The sequence below is a fragment of the Cupressus sempervirens genome, chromosome 3 (genome assembly GCF_028749045.1).
Source record: "Cupressus sempervirens isolate cs-2001-9-10 chromosome 3, ASM2874904v1, whole genome shotgun sequence".
Classification (NCBI taxonomy): Eukaryota; Viridiplantae; Streptophyta; class Pinopsida; order Cupressales; family Cupressaceae; genus Cupressus; species Cupressus sempervirens.
The window spans coordinates 877,248,379-877,274,350 of record NC_143120.1 but is presented as its reverse complement, the minus strand read 5'-3'; positions in this window follow the sequence as shown (position 1 = coordinate 877,274,350).

The window sequence follows — 25,972 nt, the reverse complement described above, 5'->3', positions numbered from 1 at the left end:
GGGTACCTAACATGGCATAGTAGATGGGAGCTATTTTGTATTTCATCATAGCTTTTGTGAGCTTAATTACATTCCCCTAAGTTGCACTAAGGGGGGGTGTTAGTGTAAATAATTATTATTTACACTTTACTTAAGTTTACTTATAATAAATATATTATTTTATTATTTATTAGGTTAAACACCTAGGAGTTTGTGTACTCATATGAGTTGTCATGTTGGAAACACAAGAGTTGGAAACTCTATTTTAGCACATGGTGTCTACAACATCTTTTAATGTGATACACATATGTTAGCTTATCCTCTCATCATTGCACAAAATTTTGTGTTCAATGGAGGATAATTCACTCTTGGTGGACATGTGCTTAGTTGTGACGCTTATCATATTGCTAACTCCTAAACATTCTAGATGCATCTTAGAGGCCTTTATATACAGGCACCTCTAGTCTACTATCAATCACTTACAATGAATTGAATATCATATTATTATTCTGATCATACTCTATTAGTCTATTTTGTGCTATTTATTGTGCTTCTTGGTCCGAGATGAATTTTTCCCTAAGGAAAATTCTTACATGGTATAAGAGTTATAATGAATTCTTATAGAAACAAACTTGATAATGTCTCATCATCTTCTAGCTTCTCTTTTGAAATTTCTAATCCTTTTACAAATGCCTCATTGAGTTCTTATCAAAGTTTACTAACTATATTTCTTTTCTCCTCATTGTCATTCTTTGTTATGGAGTTCCTTTCATGGTTCCTTCTATCATTTTTGACATTTCTTCCATCATTCCTTTTGTTTCTAAAATTTTTGTCCATTCTGCAATACTTTTTTGTATGTCCAAAGTTGTTGCATAAATGACATACTGGAGTTCTTCTTCTAGGATTTTTTTGATCATCAGGTACATAACAATTCTGAGCTACGCGTCCAAATTTTTTACACTTATAACACATGATTTGTCTTCTTTCTTCATAAGGTCTTCCTTCTCTCGGCAACCTTTTATTTAATATTCTTCTATCTATAGGGCTAGTATTTCTAGACATTCTACTATTCATTATATCATTATCTTACTTAGGCTTCCTAGAATCAATTGATTTATGACCCATACCATGACAATTATAAAAATAAAAATTCCTAACATGATTAAATGACTTATTTGTACAATCTCTTTTTCTAGGACATATTTCACTACATGAAAAACACTTACCTCTAAATTCATACCTAGTTTCCTTGGGAGATTCCACTTGCTTTGGTTCATCCAGAATCTCAACTTCCTTTTCTTGTCCAATTTCTTTAGGTTTATTAGAAGATTGACTAGATTTAATCTTATCAACAGATTTATCTTTTTCTTTCAAATCTTATCTAATCTTAGGTTTTTTTGCAAACATGTTAAATAGATAACCAAGACTAGTCTTCTCATAAGTAGATCTTTGTATTAACATAGAATCATCAATATTTTCTCTGCTAGAATAAAGATTATCAAGTTGTTTCTTGCACTAAGTTAATTCACCTTTCACAATAGTTATGAAGTTTTTCATGTTTTTGTTTTAATGTTTCAAACTCAGATGTCTCCTTCACTAGACTTTCTCTAAGATCTGTATTCTCAGTTTTCAAATCAGATTCAACTTTGCTAGGATCATTTATCAAAGTCAAATTTATATTTGTAATCTTTAACTCATGCTTTAAGATCTCGTACTCTATCTTCATCTTTGAATAATCATCATCACTAGTTTTAGATTCAGTAGACTTAGTCTTGGATTTGAGATGTTTAATCTTGTCCTTCAATTGTTCAATATATACTTTGGAGTCTTCGTAGCTATCCTTTAGCTTATCTCTTTCTTTGGTAAGGCGATCAATTTGCTCAAGTTCCTCTTCAAGGTTCTTCATCAACTATTCCATTCCATAGGGATCTTACTCAAGCTATTAAGCTTCTTTTAAGTAACTATGCTCTGATACTAATTGTTAGAAATAGGAATTACTAAGAGAGGGGTGCTTGGCCAAATAAAGGAATCAAAATCCTATAGCAATGGACTACTTAACCCAAGATTGGACATCTCAATTAGTTCTTATTCAACTCATTTGGACTCATTTAATTTTTCAACTAGGGACATAAACATGAAATGGTGTTCACAAAATATATGCTTCAAACTTATCTCAACTTAAGAACTACTCTATTGAAACTCAAGTGCTTAAACTACAAGAAATTTATGCTAAAGCTAAGAACCAAATCTACTTTTGATAAAGCATGAAAATAAAGCTAAGAATTACTTCAATTTCCTATGTTGTAGGAATAGTCCACTAACTCTATTATTAGTGGCTGAAGGAATAGCAAAGTCTACTTGGGTTCTATGAACTGAATATAAATCATATACTAACTAATTAGTTCAGTCCCTATGTGGGCCCCCATAGAGAAGTAAAGTATAACAACTTAGAGATGGAAACCTAAAATAATATTTGTATTCATAACAACAAAAAGTGCATACTAATGAACAATAGGATTATATTTAGTACTTAAAAGCTTAGCAACTTCTTCTTTCTATTGAAAAATGACTGACTAAAACCTAGCACTGTTGGAACACAGACTTCTAGTTATCTAAAATACAAACTAGGAACAAAATTCCTAAATTCAAGAATCATCAACTACCGAAACAAATGATGGTATTGATTATTACAATATGCACATCAATTTTGGTGCCAAATAGAAAAAAGATTTAGGAGCTCACAACCCCTTAATTTCCCCTACTCAAGTTTGGTCTATTAACATGAGCAACCACTTTGAATCCTACTTGGTTGACTTGGCTTTGCATTTACATCTGCAAAATATTAGCACCTTTAAAAAAATAACATACAACAAGACTTATTCAAAATATGTTATCTAAAATTAGTTTACCCTATGTCACATTGCTACAGGAGAACTACCCAACCTAGCTAAGGAAGAAAAAACATCATTCTCACTATGTTGTAATTAAATGACATATCTTTTCACAAATTATTCATTTTAATCCTGAAGATTAATTATGCACACATTTGTCTAAAATCATCACAAACATCGTGTTCTTAAGCATCAAATTATTTTAGAGAGTTTACAAATTATCCTAAAAATGAAATGACAAGATAGACCATATTCTTGTCTCATCGGGGGGGTTAATCAGTAATCTACAAACTTTAGTCACCAGCTAGATATTATTTGTTACTTTAAACCATACATAACAAAGTAATAAAGTAATTTTGAATAGTAATAGTAACTATGCACAAAGATAACTCATAACACCATAGTTTGTTAACTAGGGAAACCCCAGTGGGGATGATACCCATATATATAAGTTCCTTATTAGAGGATGGACCCTATTAGGATTCAATGAGAAAATTTAATATAGAGAGTCCCTGTTAGTAGACTTTGAATTCCTATTAGGAGATTCCAACCCTATTAGGAGTTGTGCTATACTAGATGCAAGATGAACCCACTTCCCAAACATGCACTTCCAATTATAAGAAGAGCTCATTGCCCAAACAAGCCATCAAACTTCTAGAATATAGGTTTTGTAACTTCTTTCTTATCTGATTTCTTATCTTTAGCATGATCTTGGATCACAAAATAGCTTTACAAAACTTCACATATATTGCTTTTACATAAAGTTTGCATATCATAATACTTCGCATCACTTTCACAACTTATACACTATCCTTCACAAGATTTCCTTAGCATAAATACAATGCCTTTACATAAATTTCTTCTAGGTTGGCTAAGACCATAATACACTTTTCCAACTTAGAGTAAACATCTAGGATGTTGGCCCTAATTGGTTAAGTAAATATTCTGTAAAAAAAATAATTCTTGTTCTTTATTTCCACTGTCTTGTTTTTCTAGTGAAACATGAATATCTCTTTCCTATACATTCTATACTAACTTTCAAGGTTATACACATCTTCATCAACATGCATACTATCTCCATCTAATTTTTCTAGTCATAATATAACATCACTGACAAGTTACATACACAACAATACATTTTGCATACCAAATTCATACTTAGACAATTTTATGAGTACCAAAAGCCAAGTATCTTTATTTCTAAGGTTTTCTTGTAAGCATGTACATCATGTGTTTCCATAAATGACAATATTTACATATCTTCATTAACTAATTTTTAACACTATTTGTCACTCTTTAATGTGATGTGGCTATCTACAACTTGCATGATTGTATCTCTTTTGACCTATGAATGATATATAAGTGAATTATCTTCTTCCTTTCATTGCTCATTTTGGTTGTCTCATCAACATATGATTGTTGGATTTAAACAAGTCTAAATCTATATATCATTGATGTCATAGTTCAAGTGTGCATGTATGGGTAGAGATTGGTTTGAAAACTCTATTTTAGTGCATTACCTCCTTAGGATAGATTAGGTTAATGATTTTATGCATTCCTTCTCCCTTTTCCTCTCCAAGAGTAGTTTGGTGCATTCTGATAGTAAAGGAAGCCAGCCTTCTCTAGAGATTCAACCTCATAGTTCAAGTCTCATAGCTTGGAGGTTGTTTCCATGTCTCACAAGGTTGACCTTAGGGAAAAACTTTGCATAAGGGTGAATTTTTTTGTGACAATAGCTACTTTATAATTAGAAGGTTTATAGGTTACCATATCTTGTGTCAAAATATTATGAATGTATGATTGCTTTCATTCTTTCATTCAGACAATTAGATCAGAATAGTATATGAAGAATTAATTGGTGAATTAAGATAAAGTTTTGTTGGTTCCTAATTCACCCCTCCACTCTTAGTAACCTTGCCTACCATTTATTTCCAACAATTGGTATAAGAGCTTTTGGTTCTCAAATTATAAGTTCAATAACTTGAGAAAAGATTAGAGGCAATGGAGGTATACAACTTGGATAAAGCTATTAACAATGAAAAGTTAGATTTGATATTGGCTATTGAAAAACTCAAGAAAGAAAATGAACAACTCTCTCAATCATTAAAAAGAAGGAAAGATTTTGTAGTACAAATGAATGATAATCTGTATGCTAAAGAAAGAATTGAAGATATGAATCTAAAAAGAAATTTAGATGAAGTTGGTGAAGCAATCAAAGACCTATTGGAAAAGAATTCCAATCTTCAAGAAGAAGTTAGAAAGCTGAAAAGAGAACAAGAAATCCAACTAGTTAGATTATGTGAAGTCATGGAAGTAAAAGACAAAGCCAAAGAAGAGATAGAAGAAAAGAACAATGAAATCTAGCAAATATCCCTTCAACAAAAAGACTTCATTGACCAACTCACTAATGAAAATGAAGGACTTATGAATCTAAGATTAGAGAATGAAAGACTACATAATGATCTTAATACTGAAAAAAGAACCTATAAAAGAATGATGAAATCTTAGCAAAGCATGAATCAATTGAATGAACAAAGATAGTATAAACACAAAGGAAAAGATGGAATATGATATATAGAAGAAGGTAAATCATCTCAGCAAGGAGTTCAAAAGAATCAAAAACCTACTTGTAATCATTGTGGTAAGATAGGTTATACATCAATCAAATGATGGAGTTATGGTAAAGAAAAATTCAATGAAAAGTGTTACAATTACAATAATCATGGTCATAGAGAAAGTGCATGTAAAGAGAAACCTAAGTTTGATAGTAAATCTCACAATTGCAAGAAATTAGGATACAAATCCTCAGGGTGCAAAACCAAGTAATGGAACCCAGTAGAACAAATTGTGAAAGCAATATTTGGATGGGAATCCAACACATGGTGTAGATGTCACTACCATGGTGAATTTTGGCACATTGGAGAAAAATTGTATGAAACATCACATGAGAAAAAGAGATACTACAAAAATATGTTTTATTTGAACAGAACTTGGAAATCTTGCCAAGAACTATATGAATATAGGTAGAATTGAAGATGAACAGAAAGCCAAAGAAGAAAATATTAGAAAAAAAATGAGGCAACAATGGGTACCAAAATCTCTAGAGAATGCAAGCCAAGATCATGAAGTGAATAAAATCCAAGTCAATGATTTGGATGGCTCAAACATTTTAACTTAGTTCCTTATGGAGGTCACTGAAACTATGATTCAAAAAGAGTAATCTAACATCAGTTCTAGCCAACAAGTCGAATGATCCAATCAGTATTCAAGATGCATAAGGATCACCGAGTAGGATGGAAAATAGGAGATCTTACCGAGAAAGGTCAAGTGGCATAGTATTTTTGGTTATGAAGTTAGTAATTCCTACTAAGTGTTGATGAATCTACCAAACTATAGATCTCTCCCAACCATTAAAGAATAAACCAACTGGAGGACAACTTGTCACCAAGTGAGTATGCAGTATGAAGCATTAATGGTGATCATTGAGAAGAAGTTTGTTAAAAGGAAAGAAATCAATTGCATTATTTTACTACAAATTTCTAGAGCTATTTGTGAAGAGAAAATTTAGAGCCCCAAGCAATCTAAGCAATTGTTGTTGAAGAATTCTCAAAATTTTCAAAAGCCCTATCAAACATGACATCTTCAAGCAACAAGGAAAATAGAGGTTCTAAAAATGTACTCCTTGGAGTTGACTGCAAGGCACCAATTTCAAGTTGAGTCTAGTGATTATAGAGGCACTTGATCTAGCTAGTGCACAATCTCAATTTTTTCATAAGGTATTAGACATGCATTACATCTATTCATTTTATAACTATTCAATTCAAGAACTTGGAACTCTAGAAATGAATGAGGCATTTGGGGAACTATGTGTGGATGGTGCATTGAAACTTGAACATAAGCATTTGAAAACTAAGGGCTTGATGCATATCTCTCATATGCCAAGAGACTTCTAGGTCAAATGGATGAGATATATTTTGAGTTGTGTACACAATGGGTAGTTATGGTTGGACCAACCCATTCAAATAACAAAGAAAATGATTCATAGAATCACGAGGCTTTCAATGCTTAACAAAGTGAAGACAACCAGAACCGTAGGCCAAGTTGAATTGGAAAAGTGAACTCTTGCCAAGTGAAACAAAAGAGGTATGAAGATTAGCGGTGTAATTGACATGGAGATGAAGTTCGGTATTCATGTTATTGTACACAAGATATATAGTTGTAGGAGATTAAATAGGGTTTCATGTGAATTTTTTGATCTTGCATAGAAGGTTGTGAAGAATAACCTATCCTTTGACCTTGCCAAGTTACTGGCGAACCATTTCAACAAAAATGTGAGGTCTTGCCCCGGCCCATCATAGCATAGTGATACATTACTATTATTTTTGATATTCACGACTCGAGATGTCGAGACATTATCTGATGCTTAGAACATACTATATTATTTCATGTTGTGTGATGTTACTTTCAGATATATAAATGTTTTTCATTTAATGTTTCATGTATATCTATGTTGATGAAATCAGTAAATGTGGGATTAAGACTTTGATTTAAGAGATTTTAAATGGTCAAGAATTAAGTAGGATGAAGAAATCCTTATTGATGTATGTTTCAATTTATGTGGATTTTGATAAGTATACATATATGTACATGTGATTTTTATGGAACTACTGATGTGTGCAATGAGTGTGCAGATATTTAGCCGAGAAACCCTACTGAGGAATAGAATTGATCTTTATGCGCTAATTTTGGAAACCTTGTTGTTCGTAATTCACGTATTTTATTGTGAGATGTATGTATGTATCTTTCTATGTTCAGTGAATGTTAATGTTCATGATTATGTTCTATTAGTGTCGCTTGACACTCGTAAATTGGTTATGTTCTTTAGTTTTCTTTTTGGGTTCTCGATCAAGGTTAGTCATCCCTTAATCCAGATTAGTGCTTAATCTGCATTGTTAGAGTAGTTAGATGGTCCTATTTTATTCCTAGATTTTTTTTGGCTCTAAACCTTTTTTCTAAGGCTTAAAACATGAAATAATTATACCCAAAGGGTATGGGTATGGGTTAGGGGTCTTTTCCAACCCCTAAGCCCCTTTTATTGACTTTTGAGGTCACTCAAAGAGTCCCTTTTTGCCTTTGTGCGAAAATTGACCATGGTTTTCTTGAGTTACCTCACCTCATCTCCACTTAGTGTTTAACCATAGTGATAGTAGAGTTAGGAGTTTCTAGAATTGCTAGTGGGTGGGAGAAGTTATTGAGCCCTTTGGTGGTTGAGTTTGAAGCTTATTTAGAGGCCCTTCTTGGTCTAGTGGAGGTTGTTACCCAATCTCTACATTTAGAGAGGATTTTTTGAAGATTGAAGAAAGGAAGTGGAAACTCTACTCAAACTTGTTCATTGCCATTACCTCTTTGTGAAGGTATGAATTCTCATCTCCCTTGTTCAGCTTTCATGTATGTTTCATGCTTATGCTACCTTGTTGTTGTTCAATGTTTGTGTGTTTGTGGGTATGTTGGGAAGATTTGAAAACCATGTTATTTTTTGGATGTTTTCCTTTCATGTTTATGTTTGCAATTTTGAGATTTTTCTTGCATGGGTGTTTTGGTATTACTCACCCTTGGAGAGGGCAGAAGTGACCAATTTTGGGAAAGGTCTATTTAGTTGGACTCCAACCAGTGTAGAGTCTCTTCTCAGGATGAGAAGAGGGAGAGAGGGTAGGGTGTTATGGGCCCCTACCTGTCAACATAAACTTCGTATGACTATGGCATTTTAAATGGAAGAATGAAAGTTCTTGGTTAATAGCCCCTATTGGGCATCTGATTTGGTGTTGTGCTTGACTTCTCCTGTTGGAAGAATCCACCTTTCTCTAGTGTTGATTCATTGTGAATCATATTGTGAAAACCTTGTATTAATATGCATGTTTGAATTTTTCTTGGTCATGTTTTTGGTCACCTGATCAGAATTTTGTTCCCTCCATGGTTCTTAAAATGTGTTGCAAAAATTGTTATGAATCCCTTGATGAGGTTCATGAAGAAAACTCAATTAAATTGTTGTAATTGGGATTGATATCCTATGTAAATTGGTATTTCAAACTTTTTTGGATTGGCAATGAAGCTAGGTTTTCTTCCTAATTCTTTCCCGGCAGAGCCTTTGAATCAGGTTTGCAAATAAAAATTTGGTGTTTGAGTAAAATTGTTTATCTTGTGATTTAATCATAATTTCAAATTAGATGGATGCACATTAGGAATAAGATGATTTCATGATGGTGTAATTGAAAAAATTTTCAAGTTCCTTATATGTTCAGCATGGTAATTGTGTTAAGGAAAGAAAATAATGTCTATGGTTGATATATTGCAAATTCAAGTTGTATAGGAAATCACATTAAATATGGTGCTATTATGCCTCAAACTATTGTATCCATGTTTTAATTCTATACAAAAATCTAGACAATATATATATATATATATATATATATATATATTCTTGCATGGCTTTGAAATCTACACTTAGAAAATTTTCAAAAAAAAATGTGGTCCAAGAGAGTAAAAACTCTCTGCCTTTTGTATGAGAGTAGCATTTAAATGTCTCCAGTAACATAGAATCAAAAGATTCTCTAATTATTCTTTTCTTCCTTTTTGAATATTGTATTTAAAATGAATAAAGAAGCACCATAATAAAATCAATATAAAGAAAGAGATTTAAAAACTTAATAAAATACCCTAAATATCTATTTTTGGCTACCCATAAAACTTTATGTCATTAATATAATTCCTCCTTGGTGGAGATCAGTTTGGAAGGAGGTATTAGAAATGTTTTTATATTTTGCAAAGTCAAGTAGTCAACATGTAGATGATGTCACCTATCCCCTCTCTTAAATTCACAGTGATCATGAGACTGGCTTGTTATTATATGTTATTCTTCCCACCTCCTTTATTTCTCACTAAGCGCTCACTCAACTTGGTGGAAGCATTTAATTTTGTTTGTTAAACAAAATAGCAAAAGACTTGCTTTTGCTTTGGTCTCTATTTACTCCCCTAGCACTGGTCACCACCTCACGCATCCACTTGGGATTGCGCAACTGTCGCCCATGCGAAATCAGGGGGCCCGACCTGCCATGTGCAGGCCTCGGGCAGTGCGTACGTAGGGGGCTAGGGTGTAGGTGGGGGTTTAGGGAGGGGGTAGTGTAGGGTAGCTTGGGTTAGTATAGGTTAGAGTTAGTAGGTAGGTTAGTTGTTAATAAGTTTAATTGTTTTTTATATTAGTTAAGTTGTTTGTTTATTTTAATTTGTATGTTATTTAATGTTTAAATTAAGTTAGTATTAGATGTTAGTTTAGATTAAGATAATTTAGTTGGTTTGTTTTAATTTACTTATTTTATTCATGTCTTGTAAATTAATTTAGGTGAAGTCAGTTCAAATTTAATTAAGTATAGATAATTATTTTATTTATATTTAAGTTAAATTTTTGTTTTAGATAGTGCTTAATCTAAAACTAAGTTGTGTTTTAAGTTATTATTTATTTTTAAGATAGTTGTTGATTTGTATTAAAATTAAATTAATTTAGTATGAAACTAATATTAAATTAAATTTAGTTTAGATTTAATTTAAATTCGATTAAATTTTTGTTGAGAATTAAGCTAAGTTATAGATTTAAGAAATGTTAGTATTTAATAGTATCCTTGATAATTTGTTTAAATAGTGTCCTAATAACTTAAGTTATTCGAATAATTTTAAAGATATTCTACACAAGTATATAAAATTTCCACTGTGATAAAACTTTTTTTAGAAATTTGATTGTTAAAATAATTAACCGATTTATTGATGAAGGATAAATCAATGATTATTTCATGTGTGAAAATTTTAAAACTTAAGATGTATCGAAGAGATCCTATACTTAAACTGTAATCACAATCATTTCAAAACTTAGAGCAATTTAATTATTTTTTTTTTAAAATAAAAAAATCTTGTGTATTTTTTCCCTCGTAGTTTGGGCATGACAAAAAACGTGGAGAGCATTAGAGGATCAAAGAATAATCCACATAAGTTTGGATCTCTTTTGACATGTTTATTCTTCTTTGTTTAGAAATTTTTCCCTTCCAAAGGTAAAATACTATGGCAGAAAGATGTACCTATTGTATATCAAATTAATGAGTATATAGCAAAGATAGGTGAAAATTTTGAAAGCATTATGGATAACTATTTTGAAACATTCAAGGAGAAGGTGAATAATAGATATAGGATCCCTAAGAAACTTGTAGAAGATTACAAGGATGATATTTAGTTCATGGCTGACTTTGACAAAGTGTACATACATGTAGTAAGACCTAGAGTGGCATGGGTTAAGCCTCTAGAGTATGAGGTTAACATTGATGACACCAAGCATATCATAAAGGATCTGCTAAATGAGCTTGTGGATCCCAAAGCTACATAGTTAAAAACATATGATGAAGCTAAATGATGAATAGAGCTTGAGATTAAGCTACCTCAAGTAGTAAATAAAAGAAGGAAAAGAGTAGAAAAGCTATTGAAAGAAACTAAACAAGAAACTTCTCCTCTAGTGCTTAGTGAGGGAAAAGGTGATGATGCAAAGGATGAAGAAGAAGTCAAAGATGAGGAAGAAGAGGCTCTAAGGAAGAAAGAAAAGGTTATCATAACCATTCCTACCAAATCATCCCCTATTATATTCATAAGAAGGGCAACCAAGTCTAGGAAGAAATTGAAGTTAGGTGAAGATGAAGTTGAGGAGATTATATTCAAGAGATCTGCACCTTTACTTTAGGAAAGATAGAAGAAGATGGAAGAAGGAACTGACATGGCATGTTTCAAATTCCTTAAGTATGAGATGAGGAATGCAGATGAGAAAAGGAAGATTGAGGATATTTTTATGACCAAGCTAGGTAAATGGAAGTACTCTCCAGATGAGCTTACACAACAAATACCCAATGAACTTATGCTAGCAATAAAGCTAAGATGGGAAAATGTATAGAAGATTGTCAAGGATATCTATGAATAGACCTTGAGACAACTCATGCCAAATCTTAGTAATAAGGAGGTAAAAGAATCCTTGAAGTAAAATGAAAACAAGTTCACTCTCAAGTTGAGCACATGCATGATACTACTTAAGAAGATTGAATATGTAGTGAAGGTAGCTACAAAAATAGGGAATAATACTTACAAGTTGCATCAACCTAGTGACTTTGTTGTTCATGTTGAGGACAAAGATGATGAAGATGAGGAATAGGATGTAGAATTAAAAGATGATGAACTAGATGATTTCAATCTAGATGATGAGGAGGAAGAAAAAGAAACTACAAAGGAAGCCTTCCAAAGATTCAAGATATTGAGGAAATAGATGCAAAGAAAATTGCAACAACAATCATGGCCTCATTTCCTCACTCTCTAAGCATAGACTTAGTGCAATCTGGCTCAAAAAAAGCTTCTACCAAGTTGGTTGTCAATACCACTACTATAACAAGAACCCCAATCAGGCTATGAATGTATTCATATAAATGTTACAATGACTAAAGTGTCTAACACCTCATTTGTTGAGTAGAAAGGTCATCCATCATGAAGCTTGATCTACTAGTAACAAGGTATTTCTCTTGTTAGTGTCATTTCAGCATTTGTTGCTATCCCATCAATTTCCACAATTTTTCTATCCCAATTATTTCCATACCTAGTACAATGATAGTTGAGAATCAATCTCAATTGAGTATTGAAGTCTTAGCGAAGAGTAAACAAATTGTTTCCATCATTCTAAAAGAAAAGGGAAACAAAAAAAGAAAATGTTGATCTGGATGATGATATAGTTATTCCAAATTGGAATATCTCTACCCTCACCCCAATCAAATGAAAAATATGGGTGATCTATTGAAGAAGAGAGCTAAGAAATAATCTGAGAGAGAAAAAGAAGAAATAAAACCAAATCTTTGAACATATAAAGAGCATATTTTTGAATGCTCTAAGTATTGAGGTTGATGGTACTCAACCTATTCTTGATTAGTTGGTAGAAATTATCCATAATTAAAAGAAGACTTGAATGGACAAGAGAAGCTACTTCAAAGAGTAGAAAGGAAATTTCAGAAAAGAGTTTTGGAACAAGTTGTACAAAGAATTGCAATAGATCAAGTAGAGTTAGCTACTATTCTTGGTTCATTGGAAACCTCTATTAATAATATTGTATCATTGTAGCTCAAGTTAAGTGAACATCTATTTTCACAAAGGATATTATGGATAAATTTTCCAAGATAGATGATCACATGAAGGCAAGTACACACCATCTCTCACTTAACCCAAGTCATAGTTTTGCACTCTATTCAAAGATCAGATCTCTAACCAATCTGTAGGCAAAATTATTGAAGGAAGAAGCTAGGATCACAGCCACACTTGTATAAATATAAGGAATGATTCTTCCAAACATGGATGCATTGTAGAAACACATTGCACATACAAAGACACTCATCCATGATAACAACTTCTCCATAGCCAATCACATGATGGAATTATCAATAGAATTTTAGACTGCACTGTATGCAAGCAAAGTACTATAGGAAAATTAGGACAAGAAAATGGTACTCATTTTGAGGGTAGATTCTAAATTCTTGTTACATTTTGATATTAACATATAGATATTATACACCTTTGGCATTTTTGTCAAAAAGGAGAAGAAGATATTGTATATTGTCGAAAAGAGGAGAAGTATATATATGTAAAGGAAGAGAAGGTATATTATACTCTAGATATATGTATATAGGAGATGTATGTATGGGGAAGTAGTATAGTATGATGAAGATACTTGTATAGATGAGAAGAATATAAGTTTACAAAAGTAATTTTGAAAAATCAGAAAAACAGAGTATGTTACCAGCAACAGCAATAGATAGTCTAAACCAAGTTGAAAAAACTGCATGATGTTAATTTTGAATTTCAAATTTTTGTTTTGATAAGTGTTTTCATCACTAATGCCAAAGGGGGATATTTTTGACACTAAGCTCAATTTTTCTATAAGTGACTCAACACTTAGTCAATTGGTTACATTGCTACTAAAATCTACAGTTGCTACTAAGCCTATCATTCAATTTGTAGTGTTAACCAAGTGATTAAGTTGTTCCTAAGCTAAGTAGTTAGAATACAATTTATACTGAGTACCTAAGTAAGTTTTTGGTGTTTTTCAAGCTTCACAAAGTTTACCAAGCTACAGAGATAATGTTGATTAAGCATAGCAGAGGCTACTGAGCTATTTACTGGAAGTAAAGAAGATCATAGTGTTAATAGAGTTATGGTGTGTTAATTAAGTCATACTATATTTAATAAGCTCACTATGTTAACATATGAATCTAGTATTGACCAAGTCATGTAGTATCATCTGAGTGATTTAGAAGATACTGAGTTTCTTAGTATTCACCAAGTCACATAGTGTTGATCAAGTTCAAGCTACTTGGAAGTGATTAGTATGGATCAAGCTTCAAGTTCAACCAAGTGCCAAATATTGTCGAGCATTGAAAATTTTTGTCAAGTATCAGAACATCACCAAGTTTGTATTTAGAACCTAAGTTACAATAGTTGGGTCAACTTTGTGAATTGTGATGAAATCGGTATTATAGATGACTCCAATAAGTTGTGTTTTGGATTGATATGTATGTAATACATTATATCATATCCAAGTATGGATGTGAAGAATAATATGATTAGTGGGAGTGCGAATTAAAGAAGGATACAAGCAGTATAAGGGATAAGAAATATTTATCTACCATATTTAAGTGATCATTGCATTACAAGGAATCTCAACCAATAAATTAGAGTTGTATATCAAAGATTAGCCACTGGTTCATGCTAATAGATGTATCAGTTAAATTTTCTAATAGGGTAGACTTAATAGTATTTACTAAATCTCTTAACCAAGTGCATACTTCATTGCATGTTTGTAAATTATTTAACAAGGCAGCCTCATAGTTTTTATTGCTCCTGATTGGGCAGATCACCAGAAGTGGTCAATTGTAAGCGTTAAGAGATTAACTTTATACTGTAGTGCTAGAGCTTGTGGGTATCATCCCCACCCAATTTTTAATTTCTAATCAGAAGGTTTCTTGGTTACCATATCTTGTGTCAAAGTGTTATGAATCTTTAATTTCTTTCTTTCTTTCTTTCATGCATACAATTAGATTAGAATATTATATGAAGGATTAATTGGTGAAGTAAGATAAATTTATATTGGTTCCTAATTCACTCCTCCCCTCTTAGTAACCTTGCCTACCTTATATTTCCAAAAAAGCCATCCATTTTCCTCTTCTTTCACCTAATTCAGTATGCATCAGTAAAGATTTGACTACAGGATCCAACACAATAGCATACACCTTGCTTTTGAGTATGTAATAGAAAAAATTCTTGACTACCTTTATCAAATTGAATGACTATTTTTCAAGATTGGAATAATTAAATTTGGAATTCTTCAATGAACAACTGATGAATGTGATAGGTCTCTCATCTTATCTTTGTTTTGTGTGAGGATTCCTACACATGATTGTTCTCAAATAAAAGATTTGATTTTGAAAGGAAAATCATAATCAAGAATTATGAGTATTGGAGTAGTGGAAATAGCCACTTTGATATCTTCAAAAGATTTCTTGGTTTTGGGAATCCAATCAATCTTGTCTCCTCCCTTTAGTAATTTTTTGAGGAGGCAAACTATCTCAAAAATCCCACTAATGGACTCTCATAAAGAAAAATCCCAAAGAAAGATTTAAGCTCTTTACAACTATGGAGAGGCAATAACTTTAGAATTACTTCTATTCTCTTAGGATCAATGGAAATGGCAACTTTAGAAATGATGTGACCTTGTAGCTTTGCTTCAGTAACCCTGAATAAACATTTCCTAGGGTAAAGAGATGTACCATATTTCCAACATCATTTGAAAATTTTTTTTAGATCTGAGTACTATGGTGTTTTGAAAAGATGGTTAGGTCATCCATATAGATAATTATGCATTTATTTATCAATCTCTTAAATTCATAGTCCATTTCTCTTTGAAATTTAGCTCCTACATTGATTAATCCAAAATGCATCATTATGTATGTAAATGTTCCCCATTTTGTTGTGAATATAGTGTTTAATCTATCTTCCTCATATACTATAACTTGATTATATTTTGAATATCCATCCAAAAAAATACATCATCTTAGACCCATTTACAATTTGGAATACTTCATCAAATAAAGAAAAAGGGTAATTATCTTTCTAGGATGGTTGGCTCAAATTCCAAAAGTCTATGCAAAGGCAAATTTCTCTAGTCTTTTTCCTTACTAAAACCAAATTAACAACCAATGTAGAATGTTATATTGGAAAAATAATCTTGGCATCCAACAACTTTTGAACCTCTTTCATTATTAATCGCTTGATAATGGGTTCACTAATCTCTGTCTTTCACAAAAAGGAATAGCATCAGGATTCAATAGAATTTCATAACTGGTAATGTTAGGATCATATGTCTTGAGTTCTTCATAACGCCATGAAATAATATCTTCATATTCTATGAGTAACTAGAACATACATTCTCTTTCTTGGGGGTTACATGCCTTCCCAATTCTTACCAACTTAGGGTCATCTTTCATACCTAGATTATAGGATATTCGTTCTTTGATTCCCTTTTATTTAATGATCATCTTGTTGTGTTTTGAATCATCTTGGTCAAATATATGCTCCAACTCTACTACCCCCTTAGGAATAATATCATTTTTTAGATTTATGATCCCATATTCATCTACTAGTTCATCTTCTTTAGGTTTTTCATCAAGCATATCATCAATTTCTCATCCTTTAAACAAAGCATTGCATATAATAAACTCAAGAATATGTTGATCATCTTGGAAGATCTAGAAGTTAGTAATATTATCTGGAATAGATAGTGAAGCCACAAGTTTAACTGAAACACTCTTGAGTTTTGTTCTTTCAATGGAGTGTAATGTGCTAGCTGATATTGCAAGGGAATTAACTACCATATTTCTTATTCTTGGAATATACCTTATGTTTAGGGCTTCAAAATATTCCATCAAGTCCCACAGTCTTTATCAGTAAGAAAGTAGTCTTTTGTCATTGCAAGAGTAGATTGATTTAACTTGTCAAATTTCCAACTAAGAGTCTCCTTCAACTATGAGACCTTTGACATCCTATTCTAATGTGAAGAGAAGTATGCGGGTCAAGGCTTCATATTCTTCAACATTGTTTGTTCACCTAAATTGTAAATGTTGTGAAACATAAAAAGACCTACTTTTGGGATTGATTAGTTCAATACCTACTCCATCTCCTAAGTTTCATTTAGAACCATCAAACCTGAGTATCCATATTAGTTGTTTTTTGGGATTCATTGACTATGTTTTCCTATCCAAAGTTTTTCTTTCACTTGGGCTTTGAAGGACTTTGTCTTTTGGGACCCATTACATTCTTTCATTTTTTGGACTTGATGAGTTACCATTGTTTACCTTTGATATAGGGATTTTCTTTTTCTTTTTTTCATCTTCAATCTCCCCAAATCAACTCTATGATTTTATAAATTGTTGGTTTAGGTTGAATGACCATTGAGGTATAGCCTCTATTCACAAAGTGTCCTCTTCTTAGAACTTTAAGCATCCATGGTGGAGGGGAAGATAAAGCTCCACCATTTGAAGAGATGTCACTATATGATGCATTTAGATCTTCTTTTTCCTCTTCTTCATTCTTCATGACTTTAGAGATGCACATAGCCCTTGAATTACCTTTGGGTATTTCACTTTTGGCTTGACCATATGTTGAATGTGTTATCTGAGTTAATACTTGAGCAATCACTTCTTGACAATGTAAGCATTAAAATTATGAATGGATCCCCTATGCAACCTACAAAATACTAGAAGAAGCAATATGTTTAGGTTTTCTTCTTCCCATAAACAATACAAATTTTTAACCATGATATCTATGCATTGATTCATAGTTTCTTCTCATGGGATAGGTTTCAATGATTCTTAATCTAGATTTTTTGATTTCTCAATTGAAGTTATGTCAAGATCATTTTCCCTATAGGAGCCTAAGTCTGATTGAAGAAATGCTACTTCATTCTGAGCATTATACTCTGTGATCATTGTCTTTAAATTTGACTTGGTATCTATCTTTATATGGTTATTCAATCCCTTCCAAGGCAACCACAATTGGGTGAAGTCATTTGAGAACTATTCTCTTAGGTACTAGGTCCATTCTCTTCTTAGTAATAGGTTGTATGTTTCTAAAATGTCCACCACATGTATGTCTATGACATCTTGAAAATGGCGGTCTATAGTCAATTGTATGAAAACCTCTTTCAATACCCCTATGACCTTCACTTCTATTTTTTTCAAGTTGAATAACTATTCAATTCATGGGTTGTGGAGTAACTCCCAACTTCTGAGCTATTAAAAGTGGCATGACATTGCAACAAGCTTTTGAATCTATGAGACAATTATGAAGGTTTCTTCCAAAAAAATTAAGACTGAGCAAGAAAGGGGACACTTTGGCCTTGTCTTTATGCATGCTAGGTAGAGCCTCAAAGGTGTTAACTTGTGGTGATACCATCTTCTGAGAGCTTGCTCCATGCTTTATCTTTGTATGATCAAGATTTTTCAACAGTGCTTCTCTTTGACTAGGGAAAAATTGAAGCATATCAAACATGGATATTTTGGCCTTTATCCTTTTTAACTCCTTAATGATATTGTACTTTTCAATAGACTAAATAGGATTCTTTAGTATTGTAGATATATTTCCTTGGTTCTAAATTTTTTGGTTAGTGTAGGGTGCTCTTACAGCTACCAAATTATTATTCACTCTTGGCTCTAGAGGTTTTGGTTGCAATCTAGGGGCAATTCCATCATTCATGGGTTCCCTTTGATTACATAAGTTATAAGTATTCTAGTTATCATTCTTAAAACAAATCATCTCTTTTGGTTTAGGGTCTAATTCCTGATTGAATGGAAAAAAAAAATTCTTCATTGACTTTCTACCCCATTTCAGTATTCTATAGAGAATCATAAGATTCCAAAAACATGTCATTGAACTAAATAGGGGGCTCATTACTAGTGTGTAATGAATTCTACTTCACTTCTTGGTTTCTATTGAAATATGAGGTGCCCTCATTAGGTATGTTTTGACTGGTGTCAAGTTGATTGATATCCACAAACTAAGCATTATTTTTTTGTTTTTTACAAGAACACTTACATTGTTCAGATGGGTATTCTATTGTCAATTCTATCTTTGGAATCTATTGTTCCTATCTGGTGGGTTGAAGTTATTCTCTAGATTATTATTTCTGCTAAAATTCTTGTTATAGTTTTCACCATAGTTATTTTTGTTGAGGGGAGCATTTTCTATTTGGAAATTGTTATTTTTCCATTGTGACAACCTCATATGGGTAAGTTCATTTGTTATATAAGAGATAGTCTTTTTCATTTGATCTAATTTAGTTCTAACATTTTCTATCTTAGTAGATCATGCTACCTTTTTCTCAAAGAAGGAATCTTTTGGAGGTTCTTATCTTGGGTAGGTTATAGGTGGAGTTGGCACATCTGATGCATTTTATAATAGGATTTGAGTTAATGGAATGAATTGACTAGGCTTCACTTGTGCTCCAATAGGGTATATTGGTATTTTTGTACTTGCATGAGTTGGAACCATCATTCCTACTCCATTGGGTTTGGCATGTTTAGTAAAAGTGATTGCTTCTTCGAAGTCCTTATCTAATGTATGAATATTTGTAGCAAGCAATCTTCTTAGGAAGATAGCAATGAATTGGTCCATATAATTTAGATCAATTTGAATTACAACCCCAACTGGTATAGTGTAAGGGGTTTTCAACTTTCAGGATACCATGTGAAAGAGATGGTTGAAGCAAGAAATGGCCTCTACTAGATCCATTTTGATCGATATGAACTAATGGTATATCACAACCAAATTGATGAATGTTTTGAATTAATATAGGAACAACTTTTCAAATGTTGCCTAGTTCTGAATAGATCCCAACAACATATTCATGTACAAGTTAAATGAAACCTCTCCCAATGTATATAGGAAAAAATGAAGGACAAAATTCTCTTATTGAATCTATTTTCAATTGTATATTCTTTGAAAACCTTGATGTGATCCTGAGCTATCAATATTTCTCCATAGATAAACTTGGGCATAATTTCTAAGGTTTCTTGGGAAGGTCATTGAGTGGACTAGTGTAGAGGCACCTAAATTTCAAGAAGACAAAGATATAAAAGCTAGAGAAGCCATTTGTAATAAGTTGTCAAAGGAGGTCTTAATATGATAAATAATGTAAAAATATTTATTTAATTGGTGAATGGATCTATTGACATCCATCTAAATTCATTTGAGTCATTTGTATTGTATTTGGGTCAAGTTGTAAAGGCTATGAAGCCATTTTTTTGTCAAAAATGTAAAAGTTGCATAAAAAGTTGTAAAATGCAACTTTGAGAAAGTTGCTAATAATAGAAAAATGATGTAAAAAGGTATATCGTTGGTCTTGGGGGTAGTTAGGAAGGTTTATAACTGTCAAATTGATATAAAAACCATTGTATGGTCGAACCAAATCAATTGGAAGAAGAGGAAATACTTTGATACATTTTTGGTGCATTTTATTGTTGTGGTTTTGATTGGTTTTTTTTTAGTTTTAGAGTAGTTTCCAGGCCTTGTACGGAAATGTACAGCCTGGAAACCATGTAATATAGTAATGGATACATAGTATGATGAATCCTTCTTCTCATGCTTTTGGTTTGATTCAATTTTATGAAGAAATGAATAAGTTATGGGTATTTTGGTGAAAGTGGATGTTTGCAGATTTGAGATTCGCTGAATACAGTCATGTTGCAGCGTGTGATGCGGAAATATTTTGGAGACTCAAGATCTCTAATGATATTCATTGGAAAGATATGTGAACTACCTTTCATTTCCAACTGGTTTGAATCATTTTAATTTATATTTGGGAAAATTATGAAGATTTAAGTGAAAACTTGTTTTTAAAGATATCCATTCAAGATGAAGGCAGGGATTTGTGCTTGAAAAATTATATATGAATGGAAAAAATAAATGGCTTATAGATTTGGAAACTAGAATCATAGATGGATAATGTGGAATTGGTTTGAGATTATTTAAATTTTTTTTTGTGAAAGATATTTGATGCCCTATGCAGGGTTACCAGTTTTGGTTTTGGTTTATGACAGAGAAAATGGGTCTTGATACAAAGACTATAACTTGTAATTGGTTTATTGGATGGGTACCATCTTTGAATATATTTGACTATACCTAGTTTTTAACAATTCCTCCAAAGGGTTTGGAAATAAATATTATAGATTGATAGTTATGAAAAATGAAATCTGATATAGAAATCAGGATATGTGAATGGAGGAAGGTTGATATTTTTGTGTTGGAAAATGTTTTGTTCTACCTTGTAAGATTCCTATAATTATGGAGTTTATTTAATATATTTTGAAGGGATCAGCATGGATCCTATTATTTGGTTGATTTGAAAGATGCTCTGCATCATGGACCTTGCAAATTCATTAGTGAATCTAATACATTTTTCAAAGAAGGTCATTGATGGAGGATTAGGTGGAATGGTAGGTGGAGGTAAGTTCAAAGGTTGAACTGAGGAAGATGATGAAATTTGAAATGGGAGTGATAAAATTCTTGATATCCCTTTATCACTACAATGCTTGTGAAAGCGATTGAATTATAAGAACTCATGCCCACCGAGTAAAGACCTCAAAGGTCACTAAAATGGAGATTATGGATCATGATGTTATAGTTTGTGTGTACTCTAAAAATGTGCACCTCTGAAAAGTGCAACTTCTGACAATGATAGACTTCAAAGATCTATGAAATTTTGAAAAATGCAAAACTTTCAAACAAGAAGTTGGGTTTTTGCGAAAAATGATTTGGGGAACCCTCCTTCTAGTGCCACTTTTGTTGAGCAGTCGTTTCAAATGATGCTTAATGATAGAATTTCTTTTGAATCTCTCTATTGAAAATCTAATCAATGACCCACTCTAAGGTTCTAAATGACTTTTTTTCAACCTGTTGGATAACTCAGTTGAAGATAAATGTGTATGTTCAAAAGGAGGCCTTTACTGGTACCAACTAATTAGCACACCTTTGTTGGAAATGTAACCACAAAGGAAGATATATTTTTATATTTTTTGTTTTATGATGAATAAAATTTATCAATGCAACTGTATGAATTCCTATTTTAATTAAGTGTTTGAAAAGAAAATAACAAATATAGACTAAAAAGGTATTTTAATCAAATTATTCAAAGGGAAATTCCTAACGGATATAAGCCAAAGTAACAATAGGTTTGTGAATTAAATTACTAAAAGGATTTGGTTCAATGAAATTAGGAAAACCATTTTCTTAACTCCACTAACACAGTTGTCAATGGGAACTTCAATAAAAACCAAAATATGTTTCACATTTCATAAAATTGTGAGGCCTCAAAAAATGCACTAACATGAGACAAAACACTATGCAAGAACAATAGTGATCCTTTCTCCAATTCCTCACAATAGTGGAATTTGTTCACACAAGGAATACACTAGAACTAAAAGATCACATAACTATAAAATGCAATAAAACCATTAGCTCCATTATTATTCATGAATATGCATTCACAAAAATAACACACTCTTACTACATTGAAAATGAGAGAATCAATAGCATATATTATTCTATCAAAATAATAGCCTAGAGTATGTATTTCATCCATGTGTTTAAAAGAAATGCTCTCCTTCCTTTGTGTTAGGAGTGAGAATTATTCTAATGAAATTCATGCTAAAAATAATAATAAAATAAAATTATTTACATACAAACTGACTCTCTAAAAGGTGCTAAGTAGGTCTCTACCCTTGTTAATATCAATTAATGGGCACATGAGCCTTTACATGATGTAAAAGAATAAAATAATGAGAAGATAATAATATAGAATCCATGAGATGATATGGGATTCACTAAGAGCTCTAAAAATGGAAGATTGGCCTTCTCTAGGTGTCTTCGGGAGTTGAATTGTCATCACAATGTGTTTTTGATTCATGGAATGCTTTAAAATAGAAAGTCACAATTAATTGTCAGCACACTACTTCATCTTCAAAATTGTTCGTGCATCTCTACAAAAAGAGCACCTTAAAAGAGTGCACCATCAAAAAGTACACATTGATGATAGGACCTGAATCTCCAAAAATTCTTTGAAGTGTGAAAACCTGAGTTCCAACATTCAAGTTTACTTCCCCTTCATTCTAAAATGATGTCTAGATTTTTTTATTTGAATTTATCTATTATCGTAGCCACTTCATTAGCCTCTGATTTATCTAATGAATTGTACTTATTTCTAACTACTTGCTGGTAGTTTCTCCCTTCTACTCTTGTATCTACACAATCCTCAAGCTTAGTATCCAAATCTTACAACACTTCTTGAGTTTTAAATTCTTGTCTTACATCATCTTTTGACGAAGCATTTTCAAATGTATCTCTGAACTATTGAAGTCTAGTTTTCACTAAGGAAATCTTGGTCTTTTGACTCATCTTCAAAAATTTCAAGGCTAGCGGTGTTGTATTATTTATCTACTTCAAAAAATTGCTCTTGAGCCTTGTTCTTAATTATTGGGCATTCATTTTGCATGAGGTCAATATCAGGAATCCATAGTGTAATTCCTCTCTTGAAAAGTAAATCTTTTTAAAGATCTACTCCAAGGTTCAGTGTTTGTCTTGCGACGTACCAAAATCCACTCAGTAGAAGATAAATGTGAATGTTCACGAGGAGGCCTTTGCTAGTTCCATAAACACTTTCACCTTAGAATCAAGTAAAATTTGTTCACTGTCCCAAAATATCACACCAAAAGAACAATATTTTTGTTTTTTTTGTTTTTCAATGAATGCAACTCTAACAATGCAGCTACTATGAGGTCCTATTCTAATAGGGGGTTAGCAAAGCAAATAATGAAACTAAAAGAAAATAACATGAAATCAAATAAATTGAAACTAAAATTCCTAAATGGACATAAGCTACACAACACAACATGCTGCGAGTTAAAACTTTGAAGAAATTGGTAGGAAACCAATGAAAACAGGAGCAGTGCTTCCTAGAATCCACTAATGCAATCGTCGATGAGAATCTGTAACAAATCAAATGATGTTTCACTCTTCATCAAATCGCAAGGCCACAAAAAGTGCACTCATGCAAGACAAAAATCTATGTAGACACAATCAGGTGATTTCTTCTCAACCTCGTTACGTCAACAGAATTCATATATCTGTAACAAACACCAGAATTAAAAGATCCCACAACCAGAAACAATGCAATAAACCTTTGGCTCAATCAAAATCTCATGAATAAATCCACAAAACAATGACATATTTAGGAAAGAATAACTACACTCCAAATGCTAGCACCAAAAGCATAACTTTATTGCATAATAACGGTGGCCCTTTTTACATTTTACAATGGGGTATTTATAAGAAATCATCTCCTCAATTTGTGTTGAGAGTGAGAGATATCTTAATGTAATAAAATGCTTTTAAAACATTAAAACAAACTAAATATATACAAATTGGTAATCTAACTGGTGCTTAGAGAGACTCCATCCATATTTTATTCATTAATTGGATGCATGAGCCCTTTATATGTCAAAAACAATGAAAACATGAGAGAGAAAGTAGGAGGAAGCCATCAATCGAAGTAGAAGTGCATGGAGACACCAAAAATAGAAGTTGGCCCTTCACTTGATGTGTGTCATAGTTAACTTGCCATCAAAATGCATTTCCAATGCATGGAAAGTGCTATTTTTAGAACTGGCAGTCAACTATCGGCGCACCTTTGAATTACAGAGCTGCAGAGATGTAGACCTGCGAACCTATAGACCCGCGAAGCTGTAGACATCGACTGAGTCAAAAATCTCAAAAATTTTCTCTAAGTGTCAAAATTGAAATTCTGTCATCTAGGTTTTGCTCATCTTCATCCTAAAGATATGTTTGGATGTTTGCCCTTGAATTTTTTTATAATCTCAGTAATTTTAGCAGCATCGAGAAGATCCAAAGCATCATACTTATCTTTGACTTTCTGCCTATAGTTATCCACCTCAATTCGAGTTTCTACAAAATCCCCAAGTTTGGTATCCAACTCTAACAATGCTTCTTCTATCCTGAAGGCTTGTCTGATGTCTTCATCATTGGATGCTTCCTCTAAAGTCTTTCTGAAGTTTTCTACAACTACCTCAACTGGTAAAAGCTTCTCTCATTCTTCATCTTCAAAAATATCCAAGAATGCATCACTATATAACTTTTCTGCTTCCAAAATTTGCTCTCGAGCTTGATCCTTGAGCCTATGTATCTCATCATGCAATTTTTCCATCACTTTATTTCCCTCTGCAATATTTTCTATCTAATCATCTATCATTCTAGCTCTTCTCTCGTATATACATCAATCAGAATGTGGTACCTTTGTCCTTTTACGACCTATAGAATTTGCAAATCCTTGCTCCAAACCCGTACCTCATCCATAATGCTAAATTCCTGCCTCAAAATTGACACGATCTTATCAACATTTTCTTATGTAGCATGTAATAATTTTAGACTTCCTATAATTATAGTGACACCCCTATCCTCAATGTTGTCTCACCAATCTTGACAAGCTCTCAAGAATGGATTTAGATGTACACCTTCCCCTTCTTTAAGAATGGTAGTCAAAGTCTCCTCAAGACATTCAGAATCAAGAGGACCAATAACTTCAGCTAGATATCCTTTCAAGATCTCAACTTGCCTTTGAAGTGCTCTGATTTCAATCTCATCACGTTCCATATGGTTAAGAACCTCTTTGACTCCCATAGTCATCATCTGTTGATAAGTATCATGTGTAGGTTTCCCTAACATGATACCCTTTACTTTATAGTCCTAAAGGCTAACAACTTCTTCATCTATACCTTTCAGGGGATGAGCCACTTGTGCAAATAAGTCTTTATTTTGTGTAGTGGTAATGAATGCAAATGGTATTGCATCCTGTAATGGAGAGTCAGGCTTGTTCAAAATCTCTGCAATGTCACAACTATCATCCTCTGAAGCAAGGAATT